Source organism: Micromys minutus (assembly GCF_963924665.1).
Source record: "Micromys minutus genome assembly, chromosome: X".
Taxonomy (NCBI): domain Eukaryota; kingdom Metazoa; phylum Chordata; class Mammalia; order Rodentia; family Muridae; genus Micromys; species Micromys minutus.
Window position 1 is genome coordinate 62,772,188 of NC_137970.1, and position 13,339 is coordinate 62,785,526.

A 13,339-nucleotide genomic window follows, 5' to 3' on the forward strand; every position below is an offset into this window, starting at 1 on the left:
TTGGTGACTATATATGGAATGGATCCCTGAGTTGGGTAGTCTCCAGTCTCCGGATAACCTTCCCTTCAGTCTCTGCTCCAAACGTTGTCTTCCTATTTCTTTCTGTGAATACTTTGATCCCCCGTTCACAAAGGAATGAAGCATCCACTCTTTGGTCTTGCACCTTCTTGAGCTTCACTTAGTCTGTGAATTGTATCTTGGGTATTCTACGCTTTTGGGCTAATATCCACTTATCAGTAAGTGCATGGCATGTATGTGCTTTTGTGATTGGGTTACCTCACTCAGGATGATGTTTTCTGTTTTCATTCATTTACATACAAAGTTAATTAAGTCGTTGTTTCTAATAGTTGAGTATTCCATAAACATTTTCTGAATCCATTCCTCTGCTGAAGGACATCTGGGTTCTTTCCAGCTTCTAGCTATTACAAACAAGGCTGCTATGAACATAGTGGAGCATGTGTCCCTGTTATATGTTGGGGCATCTTTTAGATATATGTCCAGGATTCGTATAGCTGGTTCCTGGTAGTACTAAGTACAATTTTCTGAGAAATGGCCAGACTGATTTCTTGAATGTATCAGCTTGCAATCCCACCAACAATGGAGGAGTATCATATATCCTGGTATCAATTCCTGGAACCCATGTAGCAGTACAAAACTGAAGTCTGTAACTCCAGTTTTAGGGAAAAAAAAAACATGGCTTCTGTTGAAACTGTACACATGTGATGTACAGACATACAGACAGACAGAATATTCATATACATAATGACAAGTAGAGGGGTAGGGGGGTAAGAGCAGGGTGGTGGAAGGGGATAACTTTTCAAATGTAAATACAGAGAATATCAAATAAAAATAAAATAAAACAATTAAAATAAATATTTAGCTAGTAATATCTTAATTTGTAGTTTTTCAGTAATGAATGAAAAAAGCTTACATTCTTAAAAATAAAGTTAATATAGAATCAAAGAGAATTATTTTAATGAAATACATGATGCCTTACATAATAAAGATAATATTGATATGAATATATACATACAAATAATAGAGATACAGGAGTATATGTGGAGTCCTAATATATATTCACAGAAATTATAAAAATCTGAAAAATAAAACATCACACAAAGTTTTGGGGCTATATTATGGAAAGTTATACTGTTGAAATCCTGTGCACAATTATCAACTGTATTTTAATATAGTAATATAACCTGTCTTTTGATTTTCAATTTCTATTGCTATTGCACATATTTTTTTTTTTTTTTTTTTTTTTTGCTGTAGGTGATGTTCTATGTTCCATTCTTGCTTTTATTAAAATTAAAGGTATTGAAATTAAAGGACTGTTTTATGGAAGTAGTTCAGGGAAGCATAGGGTACACAGTGTGAAGTACATTAGCACTATATAGCTCTGTACAATGACATGTCAGATGTATTTCCATACCCTTTACCTATTATTTTAGAAAACAATTTATACTAAGAGAAAACAGACTCAAACATCTAAGACATATTTTACTGGTATTTTGAGTATTTTTTTCTCATTTGAAAAATACTTTTTCCACAACAATATAAATTATCATCATAATGGATATGAATCAATGATGAGCATGATAAATCTAGTTTCTTAGTTTTCATAAACCAAGTCATGTCATATATACCTTTTCACTTTGCCCTAATATGTAACATGGTAATATTTTTCTTGTTACCTCAATAGTCCACACCATTGCACAAATTTTCAATAGTAAATAACACTAAACAACTGAAAGGACTATCATTTTATAGATATTATTTAGAGAAAATCAGAAAAGCAAATGATGTTTTTGTGCACAAACATGTTAAAATTGAATTTATGTTTTATACCACCAAGGCAAGCAAAGTATAGAAACAAATATGATAATAAAAGCAATTGTATATTTGTAAAAATGTCAAAATTGTTTTTGATAAGACAGTTAATAGTACTTTGAATTTTGTGATATCAGTTATCAAACAAATAACAACTTAAACAACATCACGTATCAAAGTTACTATAGCATTATATATTAATGTGCCTGATTCTGACATAAATTATTTTTGAAAATACATTTAATGGTTTCAGAACTCATTGGTAGCTTTAATTTCTTTGATAACCATATTTTTAGTAAGCAACTGTAGATTTTGTACTAGCATGTACAAGTATATTCAAAATATACTTATAGTAATTAATATATAATATATTGTTAAAATAGATTTAAATCTAATGTCTTTTCTATTTCCTATAGCAATATTCACAAGAGATTAGAACAACAAAAATAAAATTAAAATTGTTTCATTAATTTTACTGAAAAAATGATTTTTATTACCATCCAAAAACAGAAGATCCTTTTTTCTACCTTAGCTGAATATGCTATGTTCTCTTGCAGAGCGCTGCAAAATAAGGTTCTTGTCACCGTAGCCTTGTTTGATTCTTTGTCCTTTTGCCTATTCACCTGTGTACCTAGCAGACCCACTCTATACTGTCCCAGGAAAGTGCTGCCACTGACCCCGCACCCTACTCAGACACAGCATTGACCAATGAGCAGAAGAAGTGGGTGTATGATATCACTTAGCAAATTGTGACTCCAGGCAAGGGCATACATAGAAGCTGCAGATGAGTCCGCTGGAAGCTATGCCAAGAGTCTGCAATCCTTTGGCACAGAGAACACCTAGGAGACCAGTAGTTTTTACTACCAACTGCTGTTGACTGCTGCTGACTGTGAATGCTTGTACTGGGGGCATGAGGGGAGATGGGGGTTGGGATGATCCTTTTCTATGAGACCTTGTATCAGATAGCAGATGAGTAACGTTCTTTTCCCCAACTTATCAAATACAAGGGTGGTGTTGTGGGCATAAAAATAGAAAAGGATATGGTACCCCAGGCAGAACCAATAGCACAATCACTCCCTAAGACTGGTAGGCTGTCTGAATGCTGTGTCCAGTATAAGAAGGATAGAGTTGATTTTGCCAAATGACATTGTGTGTTAAAAACAAGGGAACATACTCCCTTGGCCTTTGCTATCAGGGAAAACGATGTTCTGGCCTGTTATGCCAGCATCTGCCAAAAGAATGTCACTGTACCCAATGTGGAGTCTGAAATCCTCCCTGAATGGGACGATGACTTGAAGCACTGCCAGGAGGTAATTTAGATGGCAGTCTACAAGGCTCTGAGTAACCTATTTTTCTATCTGTAATGCACATTTCTGAAGCCCAACATGGCCAACCCTGGACATGTTTATACTGATAAATTTTCTTATTAAGGGACTGCCATGGCAACCGTCAAAGTACCTTTTCCCATAGTGTCCCCTGCTGTCCCTGGAGTGAGTTTCCTATTTGGATTGCAAAGTGAGAAAGAGGTATCCATCAGCCTTGGTGCTATCAAGAGACTCAATCTGAAGTGATGGGCCTTGGCTTTCTACTATGTTCGAGCCCTGCAGGATTCTGCTCCAAAATCCTTGAGTGGGAAGGAGAGCTTTAAGGCTGTTGTACATCAACTGACACCTAGATAACAGCCTTGCTTGATATTGTTCATGTTTATGCCACTTCCTATTTTAAGATTTTACAATTGAGATTCTGTTTTATATTTTAATACATGCATTAATGTTTGATGTCCTCAATTTTATACATATATATATATATATATATTATTGGATATTGTCTTTACTTACATTCCAAATGTTACCCTTTTCCTGGTTTTTCATCTGGAATGCCCCTATCTTATCCCACCTCACCCTGCCCTTTCCCTCCCACCTTCCTGCAATGGCATTACCCTACATTTTGGCATTGAGCATTCACAGTGTTAAGGGCCTCTTTTCTTCTTGATGCCCAATAAGACCGTCCTCTTCCAAATATGCAGCTAGAGCCTTGGTACTATCCATGTGTAGTCTTTGGTTGGTGCTTTAGTCCATGGGGGCTCTGGGGATTCTGGTTGGTTGACATTATAGTTCTTCTGATGGGTTTGAAAACCCCTTCAGCTTCTTCAGACCATTTTCAAACTCCTTCATTGAGGATACTGTTCTCAGTCCAATGACTGGCTGTGAGCATCTGCCTCTGTATTTGTCAGGCTGTGATTGAGCCTCTCTGGAGACAATTATATCATACTCCTGTCAGCATGCACTTCTTGGCATCTATGATATAGTCTGGGTTGAGAGACTGCATATAGGATGTATTCCTGGATGAAGCGGTCCCTGAATTAACCTTTTCTTCATCTTTGCTCCACACTTTATCGCTGCATTTTCTCATGTGAATATTTTTTTTTTCCCTTCAAAGAACTGAAACATCCACTCTTTGGTTTTTTTCCTTGAGCTTCATGTAGTCTATGAATTTTATCTTGGGTATTCTGGGTTTTGGGGATAATATACACTTATCAGTGAGCACATACCTTGTGTGTTCTTTTGTGATTGGTTTACCTCACTTACGATGATATTTTCGAGTTAATATCATTTGCTTAAGAATTTCAGGAAGTCGGGGATTTTAATAGCTGAGTTGTACTCCATTATGTAAATGTACCACATTTTCTGACATACTCCATTATATAAATGTACACATTCCTATGTTGAAGGACATCTGGGTTCATTCCAGCTTCTGGCTATTATTAAAGAAAGCTGAAGTGTGGAGGATGTGACCTTATTATATGTTAGAGCATCTTTTGAGTATATGTCCAGTAAAGTAATATCTGCTTCCTCAGGTAGTATTATTCTCAATTATCTGAGTAAATGCCAGAAAGATTTCCAGAGAGGTTATACAAGCCTGCAATCATACCAACAATGGAGGAGAGTTCGTCATTCTCCACATATTTGACAGCATCTGCTGTCACCTGCATTATTTATATTAGTTATTCTGTCCGATATGAGATGGAATTTTAGGGTTGTTTTGATTTTCATTTCCCGGATGACTAAGCATGTTGAATATTATTTTTTGTGTGTTTCTCAGCCATTAGATATTCTTCAAATGAACTTTGTTTAGCACTCACTTACATTTTTAATGCATTATTTGATTCCCTGGAATCTAACTTCTTGAGTTGTTTTTATGTATTGGATATTAGCCTTCTATCAGATGTAGAAATGGTAAAAATCTTACTCAATCTGTTGGTTGCCATTTTGTTCTATTGACAATGTCCTTTGTTTTACAAGAGCTTTACAATTTTATGAGGTCCCATTTGTTGATACTTGATATTCGAACATAAGCCCTTGGCATTTGTTCAGGAAAATTGGATTTTTGATGGGGATTACATTGAGTCTGTAGTTTGCTTTTGGCAAGGTACCCAGGTTTACTATATTAATTCTGCCAATCCATGAGTATGGGAGATCTTTCTATCTTCTGAGATCATCTTCAGTTTATTTGTACAAGGACACAAAGTACTTGTCCTACAGATTCTTTTACTTTTTGGGTTACAGTCACTTCAGATATTTTATATTGCTTGTGACTATTGTGAAGTGTGTAGTTTCCTTAATTTCTTCTGCCAGTCTTTTGAGTAGAAGAATGCTACTGATTTGTTTCAGTGAATTTTATATCCAATCACTCTACTGAAGTTGTTTACCAGGTTTGGAATTCTCTGGAATTTTTTAGGTCACTTAAGTATCACCAGCAAATAGTGATATTTTGACTTCTTCCTTTCCATTTTATATTTTTTGTTTTACCTCTTCTTGTTGTCTAATTGTTCCAGATAGGATTTCAAGCACTATATTGAATAGGTAGAGAGAGAATGAGCAGCCTCTTCTAGTCCCTGGTTTTAGTGGGATTGCTTCATATTTCTCTCCATTTAGTTTGATGTTGGCTACTGGTTTGCATATATTCCTTTTACTATGTTTAGGTATGGGCCTTTAATTCCTGATCTTTCAAAGACTTTTAACATGAGAGGGTATTGCCAATCTTTGTTAGCACTTTTAATAATATTTTGAACAGGTATTCAAGAAATAGTGCTAGGCATTTCTCAAAGTATGCTCATCACAATGATATGAAAATTGCACTTCTGAGAAACTATTTTTAAGTGAACATTCATTTTTAATTATGAATATTCACTTAATTTTATCCCCATTTAGAAATTTCTTCATAATAAGATCAAGAAAGTCTAAATTGTTTCTGGAACCTATACTTTATAATCACTTCATAACTTATGAAGGCCTTTTGACCTGGGCTTTTAAGTTATTTACAATGCCTAGCTTAAAACCACACACTTTAAGAAGGGTTTGAAATGGTATGTACCTCACTACCTTAATGTTTTTTTTTAAAAAAAAAGGCTTCCCAGCAATGGTTATTTGCTCTGTGTCATTATTTCCAGTAATACTTTCTTTATTCATATCATATTAATAAAAAACAAATCTTCATTTACACACATAGAACATAAAAATAAAAAAAGAATTTGACCTATACATTAGGTCAAATTTTGATTTATATCACAATGTAAACATAACATTATAATTTTAGAGGCCAAACCATTTTGAATGTTGACAAATACCAAATTTCAATTTTGAGAAATAAAGGTGTACCATTTTAAAATGTTTTCACTTTTTATTATCATTACCCACTAATTTTTTTAGTTCCTTCTTTAAAGCCTAATGGTTTTATGATAATTGAGAAAATATGAAAAATATATTTTTCATGCCTCATACAAAGGGATAATTAGTTTTCTCTAGCAATGAATTCTATTATAGTTTAGCCAATCCCAAGTGATTAGCCCTCAACACACATATCATTAAAGAATCAGAATCATTAAGGTGTGTGTGTGTGCGTGTGTGTATGTATGTATGTGTAAGAATAATAGCTAAAGAGGAGATCATGAATTTGAGAGGACTCAGAAGTGGACTTAGAGGTGTAGAAGAAAGGGTGGAAATGATGTAAATATAGTACTAATGTATGAAATTCTAATAAAATAAAAATATTAAGCAAAGGCTCTTTATTTATACATTTCTCTTGCAGAGATTTAACAGAGTTATGTCACAAACATTATTTACTTGACTACTGAAGTTGAACATACTTTTCAAGGGGCATGTTTTACTTTCAATCTCTTTTAATAAAACTTTATATATTTTGAAATAAACTTTATGTAATGAGAATTTTTATTTTTAGATTTGACATAATTTCAAACACTTGGGAAGAAAATCTTCTTGAGAGATTATTTAGATCCTCTTATCTTGGGGTTCTCTCTTTGCTGTAATGTCTTAAGTAACTTAACTGACGTGGGGAGAGTTAGCTTCCAGAGGTTGTACTGCTCCATTGTTTGCAACATGACTATAAAAAAAGGATAGAAATTTTGGTGACTATTAAACATGTGCACATTAATTTTCTCTGAACTTGACTATGTATGTTATGTCAATAGGTGCTAAACGTTTATATTACTTGACTTTCCCATATTAAAGTAGTACAGACTAATTTTTTTTTTTACCTATAACAAACACCTCTCTCAAGAATTTGTATACATATTACTATTACAAGTAAAAGGATTTCTAAAGACTATTTTCATATTCAAAATTTCCTGAAGGATAACTGATTTCATTGTATTGTACAAATATTCAGGTGATTGTGAACTACTCAGTGTGTTAAACACTTAAGTTTACTCATGAATATCAGATAGCCAAGTGAGTAGTTTATAACAGTGTTACTTTACTTAAACTTACGCCATATAATTTCTGTATAAATTAAAAAGTTTACATTCAAAATAATGAGCTCTGGGTTGTATATAAAACATCAAAATGGTGATGATTATAAATTCTTAAATTGATTCACAGAAAATATAAATAATGCTTTTATTTTTAAAAAAATTAGTAACTTTATAAAAAATCAAATATTCCATACAGTAGGTTGTAATTATGTCAGGTATTATAGAAAATAAATAGAAACTGCAATTTAAATGAGCTATAAGCTTCTTTAAATATACGAAATAGTCTAAATTCTGTGAAACAATGAATGTAACTTAGTAATATTGTGTACTAAAATTTTACAAATCAGAAAATAATCTTCATTAAATCATTAATGTTTTTGTATCTTAAATATTAAGTTTGTTCAAATATTAGTAGTACCTTTAGGGTGGATAAGAAAGCAAATTAAACTGTTGTAAATTGTGTTGTTCAAGTATTGAATAAATGTGTCTAAAGACAGATAAACAGATGATACATACATAGTCCAAATTGATCTATTAATGTTAAGAGATAAATAAATAGATGATAGGTAGATCTTAAGCACTTAGATCTGTGAGTTTTTAACATACATTGATTCTTTTCATGATAAATAGTAAATGTATCCACTTCCTGCATTATCATCTAGAGAAATAAAAAAATGAGAAAGAAAATAATATGACTAGATAATATCTTTGGTTTCCTACGTTACATTATATATTTTTGTGTGGCAACAGGATTGTGCATGACTTAGTTTATTTTAATTTTCATTCTTTCACAATATTTCATTTTATCATTGTGCAAAGATTATGCCAATGTTCTGTATATCATTCTACTTTTACTGTGCTGTAAGGCTGAAATAAGCATCCAATTCTGTTCTATTTTTATCACACAAAATCTATGACTGTCACTCCAAATGAATTAAATGTTAATTCAGTATTCATTAAATTTTAATACCACAGAGGCATGTTTTCCTAATGGGTACTTTCTACAGGGAACACTCATCAAAAAACACAAATATGTTAGCATGTGAAATTCAGAACACATATACTCATACTATTAAGAATGAGAAAACTACCAAGATCATATAGTTTTTCTGCAGGTCAATTGTTATACTAGAAGAAAGACTAATGACTGTGCTATTTTCACTGAGCTGGACTATTCTCTTAGAAAGGAGATACTGGTATTACCTGATGTTTTTATATTTAGCAATGATAATTATTTGTTCTTGAGCACTATAACTCTACTGTTCTGAATAAATTTATGTATGATTATTTTAGGTTTACATCAACGTTAGAGAAGAAAATATTTATCATAAACTGCTTATAAAGACTATTTTATTATTCTTCCAAATAATAAAATAATAGGTAATTCATGCTTTTTTTTTCTTACCTTTCATCCTGAGGTCCTATGTGTGTCTGTTTTTAAGTTTAAAACTGAATGTCAGGAGATCCAGGGACACAGGCCTGGTGAGACAGAGCTCCGAATAGCCAGGGAGCAGATAGGTCTGTACACAGCACCCCCCACATAGGTTCAGGGGAGCAGGAAACCTCACTTAGGGTCTCTGTTTCCTGCTAGCGGCCAGTGTGTGCAGAACAGGTGCTCAGGCCATCTGCCACCAGCAACATCGGAGAAACAGGGACACAGATCTGGTGAGACTGATCTGTGAGTAGTCAGGGCGCAGAGAAGTCTGGGTTGAGCACCTGGAAAGCCCCCCCCATTGGTTCAAGGGAGTAGGATCTCTGAGACTTGGTTTTCAACTGGAGGGACCCTGCGTGCAGAACAGGCACTCAGGCCATCTGCCACTAGGAGCAGCGGAGATCCAGGGACTCAGGCCAGGTATACAGGAGAGATAAGAACCAATCACTGACAACAAGACCACATATAATCACAGACAACACGATGGCAAGAAGAAAGCAAAAGGACGTACCCCAGGGAAACCAAGACAGCCTGGCAACACCATAACCCAGCTCTCCCATCACAGCAAACAGAAGAATGAAGAGCACTCCAGAAAAGAAGACTCAGACCTGAAATCATACCTCAAGATGATGATAGAGATCTTTAAACAAGAACGGGAGGAAAAGCATAAAGAAATAGAAGCTTTTAGATACGAAACAAGAAAAACACTTAAAGAAATCAAAGAACTAGAGGAAAACAGAACCAAAGAGGTGAAGGAATGGAAGAAGGACTTTAAAGTGGATATGGAAACAATAAAGAAAACACTAAAAGAGACAACCCTAGAGGTAGAAAACCTAAAAAAGAAACCTGCAGTCACAGATGCAAGCATCTCCAACAAACTACAAGAGATGGAAGAGAGAATCTCAGGGGCTGAAGACAACAAGAACAAGATTATATTAGCAAATATATAGCTGAAAGACATCTAATAAAATAGAAACAGAGTACTTCAAAACACTAGATATCATATTCTCATTAAAATTAACATGTAGAAGTAGAAACTTATATAAAGTTAAATGAAACAAGTGTTAACTCTGCAGATTTAAAGATGATATCTGGAGATATTTTTTTTAAATCCATGTTTTCAGAAATAAAATAAGACTGCAAGTAACAACAAATCCAGCAATATCCATCTAGAGATCCTGCTACAAATGTTATTTTAGGTAATAAGATGTATTTACCATAGAATGAAAATTATTAGTCACTAAAAAATACATCTAATTAGAATATATATACAGTAACACAAGAGAAAGCTAATATAAATTTTAATTATCAAAAAAAATTCAATTGGGTATCTTAAAATTTATTCAGTTATAAATGAAACCTCTGTTAGGAAAATATAAAGGTAAATGTTCTTATCAAAGAAATAGGAAATACAATAAAAACTGAAGCACAAATTATAATTATCAGAATATATGAAACCTGAAAGTTTAAAACATTGTTGGAAGTACTCAATAATAGAATTAAGAGAACAAAAATATTAAAAATAAGCTTGAACTTCAAGCTGAGTATTTGTGACTATAGTACTGAAAGCATAAGCAAATCTTCAAAGACTTCTAGGATAGTACTAAATGCTATAGCTGTCTCCTGAGAGATTTTGCCAGATTAGGACAAACACAGAGGCAGATGCTCACATCCAACCATTGAACTGAGAACCAGGTCTCCAATGAAGAGTCATAGAAAGGATTGAAGGAGCTGAAGCCATTTGCAACTCTATAAGAACAATACCAATCAACCAAAGCTACCAGGGACTTACCAAAGAGTAAACATGGATGGCCCCGTGGACCCAGCTGCATATGTAGCAGAGAGTGGACTTGCTGGGCATCAGTGGGAAGAGAAGCCCTTGGTCCTGCCAACCTTCAATGCCACAGTATAGGGGAATATCAGCGCTGGGAAATGGGAGGGGTGGAGGCATGCCCATAGAAGAAATGGAGAATGGATGGAATAGTGAGTTTATGAAGGGGAAATTGTGAAAGGGGATAACATTTGAAATGTAAATACAATAAATCCAATTAAAAAAATAAAATAACATCATTTAGGTCACATATTATTATAATTATATATTTTTTTAATTTTGGAAAGAGAACAATATGCAGAAGTAAAAAAGAAATTACTATCTAAGGAATCATGATGCTAATGACAAACTTTGGTCAAAAACATACACAAAGATAAAGTAAGGTGGAATGATTCTAATATGACCGACAGAAAAATTGCACCTTAAAATATATTAGATTTTAATATGTAAAAAGCAAAGAATAATGAAAATAGTATAATTAGCCAGAGCACAATTAATTAAAATGCTAGTGTTTGCTTTCTTCTGAATCTCAGAAATAAAAAATGAAGTGACATATTGCTTTAAGTGAAGTAATTAGAGACATATCAACTGTACATTCTAAAACAAGTGAAATTAACCATTCCTTAGACCTTACAATACTACTTATTAGGGAATACTGAAAAACTGATCAACAAAATTAACCACCAGGAAGTCAGCAATGTATGTTAAACAGCACATTTCACACACAAAAAAAAAATTAACATTGTTTAAAAGTGATCACAATTTAAACAGAAACAAATTTAGAAAGACAATAATGATAAAGAATTATGTCAATGTAAGTAAATAAAACTGAAAATCAAAAATAAAATAATAATTAAATAAACAGACATGATGTTGGGAGAGTGATGTACTGGGAAGCAAGATGATTTGGACATGGGACTTTGAAAGCAGATACGTTTCCTCTTTTCAGAAACAAAGAGATGAAGGAATTGAAAATGGAAATAGGAACAATAAAGAAAATACAAAAAGAAATAAGCCTGGAAATAGAAAACTTAAAAAATAGATCAGGATACAAAGATGCAAGCATCTCCAACAGACTACAAAAGATGGAAGAATCACAGGGGCTGAAGACAACCTTGAAAACATAGAAAAAAAAAAAAAAAAACATTTAGAGAAGATGCAAAAACCAAAAACTCCTAACCCAAAATATCCAGGAGATCTAGGACACAATGGAAAGACCAAACTTAAGTATAATATAATAAAAGAAGGCAAAGAAAATCAACTAAGAAGCAGAGAAAATATCTTCAACAAAATTGTAAAAGAAAACTTCCTTGCCCTTAAGAATGAGATGACCACCAGCATAAAAGAAGCCTACAGAATTCCAAATAGAGTGGACCAGAAAAGAAATTCTTCCCCCCCCCCCCAAAAAAAAGAAAGGAAAGAAAAGAAATTCTTCCCGACACATAATAGTCAAAACTCTAAGTGTTCAAAACAAAGAAAGAACACTAAAAAGAAGTAAGGGGAAAGGGCCATGTAACATATAAAGTCAGACCAATCAGAATTACACTGGACTTCTCAACAGACTGTGAAAGCTAGAAGATCCTAGACAGACATCATACAGAACCTATGAGAACACAAATGTCAGCCCAGGCTACTATACCCAGCAAAACTCTCAATCATCATAGATGGAGAGACCAAGATATTCCAGGACAATACTAAATTTACATAATATCTGATCACGAATCCAGCCCTACAACGAATAAGAGTTGGAAAACCCAACACAAGGAGTGAAACTACATCCTAGAAAAAAAAAAGAAAAAGAAAAAAAAAAAAAACAAGAAAATAACTAAGCAAGAAAACCAAAAGAAGAAAGACACACAGACATAATTCTACCTCTAAAAGCAAAAATAGCAGGAAACAGCAACCACTATTCCTTAATATCTGTTAACATAAATGGACTCAATTCCCCAATAAAGAGACATAGGCTATCAGACTGGATACATAAACAAAATCCAGCATTTTGAAGCATACAGGAAACTCATCTCAGAGACAAAGACAGTCACTATCTCAGAGTAAAAGGCTGAAATTTTCAAAATAAAAATTAAAAATATCATTAAAATCTGCAAGTAATTTGGTAAATTTTATTAAAATTTCCAAGACTTCTCAAAATAAAAAGAGAGAAAATTACTAAAAGAAATATGAGCAATAGCTGTTCACTAGATATTTTGAGACAAATAGAAAGTTCCACTAGAATTTTGCTTAAATACACATAATGCACATGAGAATGAAAGATAACAAATGAATGGTTTCAATTGAAGCTAAACAAAGAATTCTCAACTGAAGAGTACTGAAGGGCTGAGAAGCACTTACAGACATGTTCACCATCCATAGTCATTAGTGAAATTCAAATAAAAACAACCCTGAGATTCTACTCACACACTTCTGAATGGCTAAGATAAAAACCCAGGTGACAGCAGGTTCTGGCAAGGATGTGGAT